Below are 7,139 nucleotides of genomic sequence, written 5' to 3'. Positions count from 1 at the left end.
GAAAAACCTAGCAAGGGGTTTCATCGAGCCAGCCTGACCAAAAATCGGAGCTCCAGTGCTATTTAGAGAGAAAAAAGATGGCTCAAAACATCTCTGTGTTGATTTTCGTACCCTGAATGTGATCAGTGTGGAGAACATGTACCCGCTCCCCCTTATGAAATATATGCTGGCACACCTCGCTAAAGGGAAAAAATTTTCAAAGCTGGATTTAACGGAGGCTTACTACCGTGTCAGAATTAAGGAGGGTGGTGAGTGGAAAATGACATTTAACACGGTTTTAAACAAACTCTGCTGTTGTTGTGATGAAGAAAAACGCATAGGCAGGAAGAAGGTTAATGGGAAGGCACCCAGAAGGCTCTTCTGGGAGCTCCCTTTTATTGATCTTTACAGTTTTCGTGGCAGAAGCTGATTCATTGATCAAAGTTCACTTGTTTGGCTAAACAAAGCTCATGCTATAGGGTATGCTATCCATGTGGACAGCTCATGGACAGTTCATGCTTTCCTGCTGCAAACAATGTGATCTGCCTACATGACAAACCTCATGTCTCACACTTCCTGAGATAGGATCTTTAAGGATCATTGTGCTGACGTTTGCATTCCTCAGCGTGGTTTGCCAGCTACTGAGAAAGCAACCACCCCCACATGTCCTCCTTTTTATTTTAGTCTTTATTTTTTAATAATTTGTATGCATACATAACTTCAGATCTGGAGGGCCGAATTTTTGGATGAAATACCATCAACAAACCAGGCAAACATTGCACGCAGCAGCAACAGCAAATTAAGGCAATGATAACTAAGATAACGACGGGCACTATTGGTCGCACCCATCCAAAATCTGGGAGCCAAGACCATAACCATTCCCATGGGATAGTGGAACCAATTGGATTATCTGCAATCATGTTTTCCATGTGCTCAGTTGTGGCTGAAATATTTGCTTTATGATATACAATATGATATATATACAACAATGTGAATGGATTAAAGCACATACACCACCCTTGGCTGCTAAAATAATATCTAAAGCATAACGATTTTGTAAAACTACCTCTCGAATTTGCGACATTTCTTCATTCGTTGCGCCCACGTGACACCCCTCCTGCGCGAGCTGCACTGGCTCCCAGTGGTCTTCCGGGTGCGATTCAAGGTGTTGGTTACCACCTTTAAAGCGCTCCATGGCATAGGACCCGGGTACCTTCGAGACCGACTTCTGCCACCAATAGCCTCCCACCGACCAGTCCGCTCCCACAGAGAGGGTCTCCTCCGGGTGCCATCAGCCAAGTTATGTCGGCTGGCGACACCCAGGGGGAGGGCCTTCTCTGTGGGAGCCCCAGCCCTGTGGAATGAACTGCCCCCCGAAATACGAAAGATTTCCGACCTCCGGGTGTTTCGCTGCGCTCTGAAGACCCTGTTGTTCCGCCAGGCAGGGCTATTAACATAACGTTTTAAATTGGGGTATTTTAAATTTCTGGGATTTTAATTGGAGCCTAATTATTTAATGATTTTAAATTTTAAATTGTTGTTGTGTTTTTTGTGTTTTTAAATAGGCTGTACACCGCCCTGAGTCCTTCGGGAGAAGGGCGGTATAGAAATAAAATTATTATTATTATTATTATTATTATTATTTATCAATTTTAAGGATTTAATAGTAGCATTGAATAAAGCAGTAATCCAATTTGATAAGATATGTAAATCTCTATAATTCATCATTACTCCTAAAGGAGGAATAACACCCCTCTCAGTGTAATGATTAATGGGATCTATATTTCTACGATTCCATAACTATCCTTTAGGTCGATGATCAGATATCACTACTGAGGGAGCAATATATCCCAAGGTACAACGACTGGACCACCATGCAGGGATACGTTGATATGCTTGCCTACCACATAACATCCAAACATTACCTAATGTGTTAATTGTTTGATTATCACCCCCTGCTAATTGTTTGACCATTGACCTTACCAAATTACATAAAGAGGTCACACGTGTTGGACACCCTCCCCTTACCACTGCGGTCACACGTGTTGGACACCCTCCCCTTACCACTACTGGACACCCAGTCAATTGGTATGTACAGCCATAAGAGGTAAAATTATGAAGATGTTCCATTATAGTGGCATTCAGAAAGGTATTATGTCTCTCAATAGTGGTGTTAAGAATGAATGTCGTGTTACAATAGGGATACTTTCCAACATCAACAGATGCCTTCCTAGTATGGTTAATGAATTCCCAACAATATGCCACTACTTCTTGAAGTCTGCTACCAATGGCTAAAATAGTATAATTAACATTTTCTTTTTGTAGCGTTCCGGGGATCCAAGGATGTTATTTCCATCCAGTTTCATTAAAAGGAATAGCATGTATTAAAAGTCCTCCTTTGGCATGTGGGGGAATGTGCATGCAGATCCATCAGTCTTGTTTACTAATTGAGAGATATTTTGCACATCCCATATATAGGAATTTTGTTCCCAAAGTCCTTGCTCTGGAATTCCATCTTGCAAAGCCACGCGAGGAGGAAAAATGCACATAAAAAGAATACACATTACAATAGTTACAGAATTAGCATTTAAACAAGCAAATGCCGCTACCAAAAAGTTCTCTGGTGTCTGCGGCATGTCCTTTTCCTGTAGCAATTTTGTAGATTGAGCAGAGAGGGCCTTAATCTGCCCCCAGGTCACTTGATGTGTCTGACGAGGTGCTCGGTCCCAATCCTGCTGAGGGTTCTGCAGGCTGAGTGAGAAGTTCAGGATCGGGTTTTTCAGTCCTTGGTGCCACGCCATCCTTCCACAGTTTCACACACCGAGCAGGGATCCACACCGGACCTGTAGGAGCAAGCACAGCAGCATATCCCCGTCCCCACGTCAATAAGGGAACAGGTCCATGCCATTCGGGATTAGGCAATAATCTATACATTACCTGTGGCTGGGGATGACTTATTCTAATTCCAAAATGATTATCTACTGAAGTTGATAAATCTGTGATATTAAGATGATTCAGAGTAAACAGAACTTTATTCAAGTTCTTTATTTATTCTTTATTTATATAGGAATCCCTCCTGTTTGTTTATGTTTATCCAAAGCAGATTTTAATGTAAAATTTGCTCGCTCCACTATGGCCTGTCCCGTAGAGTTATAAGGTATGCCAAAAAGATGTTTAATTTGCCATTTGTCACAAAATTCAGCAAAGGAGCGACTACAATATGCAGGGCCATTGTCTGTTTTTAACGTAGAAGGTAGGCCCATGACAGCAAATGTTCGAATACAATGATTAATAACATGTTTGGTGGCTTCTCCTTCTTGAGGAGTAGCCCAAATAAAATGAGAAAAAGTATCAATAGTTACATGAAGATACTTCCAAGGAGCAAAAGAGGGGTATTGGGTTACATCCATCTGCCAAAGTTCATTTGCTTTAAGACCTCTTGGGTTCACCCCAATGGAGGGAGATGGGGTGAGTTGAGAACATTGAGGGCATTGTTGTATGACTGCTCTAGCATGATCTAGAGGAATATGAAATTGTTTTGCAAGAGCCTTGGCATTTTGATGAAACATAGAATGACTTTCCCATGGAGTAACAGACAGAACATGCTGCTTTGTTGCAGCATCTGCAACAGTATTTCCCTCCGACAATATGCCTGGGAAAGACTGATGACTTCTAATATGTGCGATGTAAATTTGATTCTTTCTAATTTGCAAAACTTGCTGTAATGTCAAAAAGAGGGACAGGAGATCATCATTCGAAGATGGTGTAACATATGCAGGTGACAATTTGACAGACATACTGGCTATCTGAAATAATATTGAGGTCTTGAGTTGGAAAGATTTGCAAGGCCAAAATTACGGCTGCAACCTCTGCACGCTGAGCGGACTTTTGCAGAGGTGTAATTTTCATAACCCATTTCCCATGTTCAAGCCAGGCAGTTGCCCCCCACTTTGGCCCCCCATCAGTGAAAACTGCGAGGGCATTCACCAAAGGTTTTAATGAGATACCATTTTGGACTATGATTTCTACTTGATTAAAGGCAAGCAGGCGCGGGTCTGGGCATGGTAAGAAATTTTCCCAACATAATCGGTCAGCGCTGCTTGTAAAGAAGAGGAGAGGCTAACCATACGCTCCCAATCTTTCAATGGCAAGGGGACTATGATATTGACAAGATCTTGACCTATAAGTACCTTGCACCGTTCTCTTCCTTTGAAAATTAATTCTGCATGCATTTGTGCCAGTATGCTAATAGTATGACTTGGGCTACGTGAGAGATATAGCCATTCAATTATTAATAATGAAGGCTTACTCTTGCTTCTTTGTTGCATTTCCTGAGCTAATACCGCTATAGGTTGTTTTGCGGTTGGAATGATAATCATTATCAAGGGAATATTTTCCTGGCATCTATCTACCCAAACCAATTTTAATGCTTCATTAATTTTTGTAAAGACTGCTTTTTGAGTTGGGGTAAGTGTTATCAATTCAGATGGATCTTTCTTATTTTTTAATGCATCAAACAAAGGACTAAGCATACTAGTAGGAAGGCCTATGTATGGTTGCAACTAATTAATTGAACTCAAAAGTTGCTGTAATTGAACACAGGAAACTTTACCCTCTATCCTTAGTTGAGGAATTTGTGAGTGTGAATATGTCTGTAATAACTTGTGACCTAAATAAATAAATGGTTCTTGTAGCTGTACTTTTTCTGATGCTATCTGCAAACCATATGTAGCCAGATCTTGTGTTAGATGTTCTAGCCAATATGGAGGAATTTGCGGACCAGCAACTAAGATATCATCTTACCAATGCGGATATCTTTTCCTAAAAGGCTTCAAAGCTCTCACAACAAAATGCTGACGGAGAGTAGGACTATTTAACATGCCTTGAGGTAATACAGTCCATTGATACCTTTCGGTGGGTTGTTCAGCATTTAATACTGGAACTGTGAAGGCAAAGAGAGGCTTATTCTTTTTGCATAATGGAATGGTAAAGAAACAATCCTTTAAATCAATTATCATAACTTGATATTCCCTAGGAATCATGTTCGGATTCGGGGTGCCACATTGTAGTGGCCCCATTGGTTGTAGAATTGCATTGATGCTCCTGAAGTCGTGAAGAAGCCTCCATTTACCAGATTTCTTCTTTATTACAAAATGAATAGACTTGTAGTGGGTTCCTTGTGGTTAGCTGTTAGCTGTTCTCTCACGAAGCCTCATGTAAGGCTATAAGTTTTTCTTGCGGTAAAGGCCATTGCTCAATCCATACAGGCGTAGTAGATTGCCCTACTAAAGGGAGAGCAGTAGGCCAAGACATAGTAACTATTAATCATTAATAATTAATTTTGCTTGAAATTGCAACATCAAATCTCTTCCCATAGGTTTACATGAATGGGGAGCATAACTGGCTTTAACTGGGCTGTGCGTTTGCCATCAAGAGCTGTTACCATAAACCATTTGGTGCTGCGTCGGGCTGCTTGGGGTCCTCCAACTCCCCACACGGAGGGTGATTCTGTAGTAGGCCAATCTGTGGGCCAATTGTCAGTGGCTATGACAGAGATGTCTGCGCCAGAATCGAGGACTCCTTCAAAAGATCTGCCATTTAACAAATATATACGCTTTGGTTTTTCTTCTTGAATTGATTGTGTTATTGCCATAATGCTAGGATGCAGGGAGTGGATAGGATTGGTAGAACCAAATCCTCCACTTCCTCTACTAATTTACTTACCTCCTGCTGGCACTATATATGGAACAATTACCAATTGTGCCCAAGAATCTCCTTGTTTTAAAGTCATGGGCACATTTGTTTCAAATTGTATCATAATTATGCCTTCATAATCTGAGTCAATGACTCCAAGGATGACAAAAATCCTTTTTTTCCCTGCGGAGGATCGAGGAAGGACCAATCCCACAATGTTAGCAGGTAATGGTCCTTTCAATTGTGATGACATTAAGGACATTAAGGTTGGAAGAGTTGGGGGTGGGAGGCACTGTGTTGCGGTGGTTCTCCTCCTTTCTCTCTGACCGGTCGCAGTCGGTGTTGACAGGGGGACAGAGGTCGACCCCGAGGCCCCTTATATGTGGGGTGCCGCAAGGGTCGGTCCTCTCGCCTCTCCTGTTCAACATTTATGTGAAGCCGCTGGGCGAGATCATCCGTGGTTTCGGGGTGGAGTACCATCAGTACGCTGACGACACCCAGCTGTACATCTCCACCCCGGATCACCCCAACGATGCCCTTGAAGTGATGTCCCGGTGCCTGGAGGCCGTACGGATAGGGAGGAACAGGCTCAGGCTCAACCCATCCAAGACTGAGTGGCTGTGGTTTCCGACATCCCGATATAGTCAGTTGACGCCATCACTGACTATTGGGGGCGAATCATTGGCCCCCACGGAGAGGGCTCGCAACTTGGGCGTCCTCCTGGATTCACGGCTGTCTTTAGAAGAGCACTTGACGGCCGTGACCGGGAGGATTTTTCATCAGGTTCGCCTGATTCGCCAGTTGCGTCCCTTTCTGGATCGGGACTCGTTACGCACGGTCACTCATGCCCTTGTCACCTCCCACCTGGACTATTGCAACGCTCTCTACATGGGGCTCCCCTTGAGGAGCACCCGGAGGCTCCAACTGGCGCAGAGTGCGGCCGCGCGGGTGGTAATGGGAGCGACATGGCGTTCCCATGTAACACACCTCCTGCGCGAGCTGCACTGGCTCCCGGTGGTCTTCCGGGTGCGCTTCAAGGTTCTGATTACCACCTTTAAAGCGCTCCATGGCTTAGGACCCGGGTACTTGCGGGACCGCCTACTACCACCAATAGCCTCCCACCGGCCGGTACGCTCCCATAGAGAGGGGCTCCTCCGGGTGCCGTCAGCCAAACAATGCCGACTGGCGGCCCCCAGGGGGAGAGCCTTCTCTGTGGGGGCACCTACTGTCTGGAACGAGCTCCCCCCAGAGATACGAAGGATCCCGGATCTGCGCACCTTCCACCGTGCCTTAAAGACCTTACTATTTCACCAGGCCGGCCTGGCCTCTTTTATAAAAGATTTTTTAAATTTTAAATATCTTTTAGTATTTTATATATTCAATTTTAAATTGGTTTTAAAAGTTTGGGGTTTTAAATTTGTCGGGGCCAAAATTATTTAATTTGATTTTATTCTATTTTTAAATTT

The sequence above is a fragment of the Pituophis catenifer genome, unplaced genomic scaffold, assembly GCF_029215685.1.
Source record: "Pituophis catenifer annectens isolate HBS135680 unplaced genomic scaffold, rPitCat1.0.hap2 SCAF_2, whole genome shotgun sequence".
NCBI classification, from domain to species: domain Eukaryota; kingdom Metazoa; phylum Chordata; class Lepidosauria; order Squamata; family Colubridae; genus Pituophis; species Pituophis catenifer.
Note: the sequence above shows the minus strand (reverse complement) of the source record.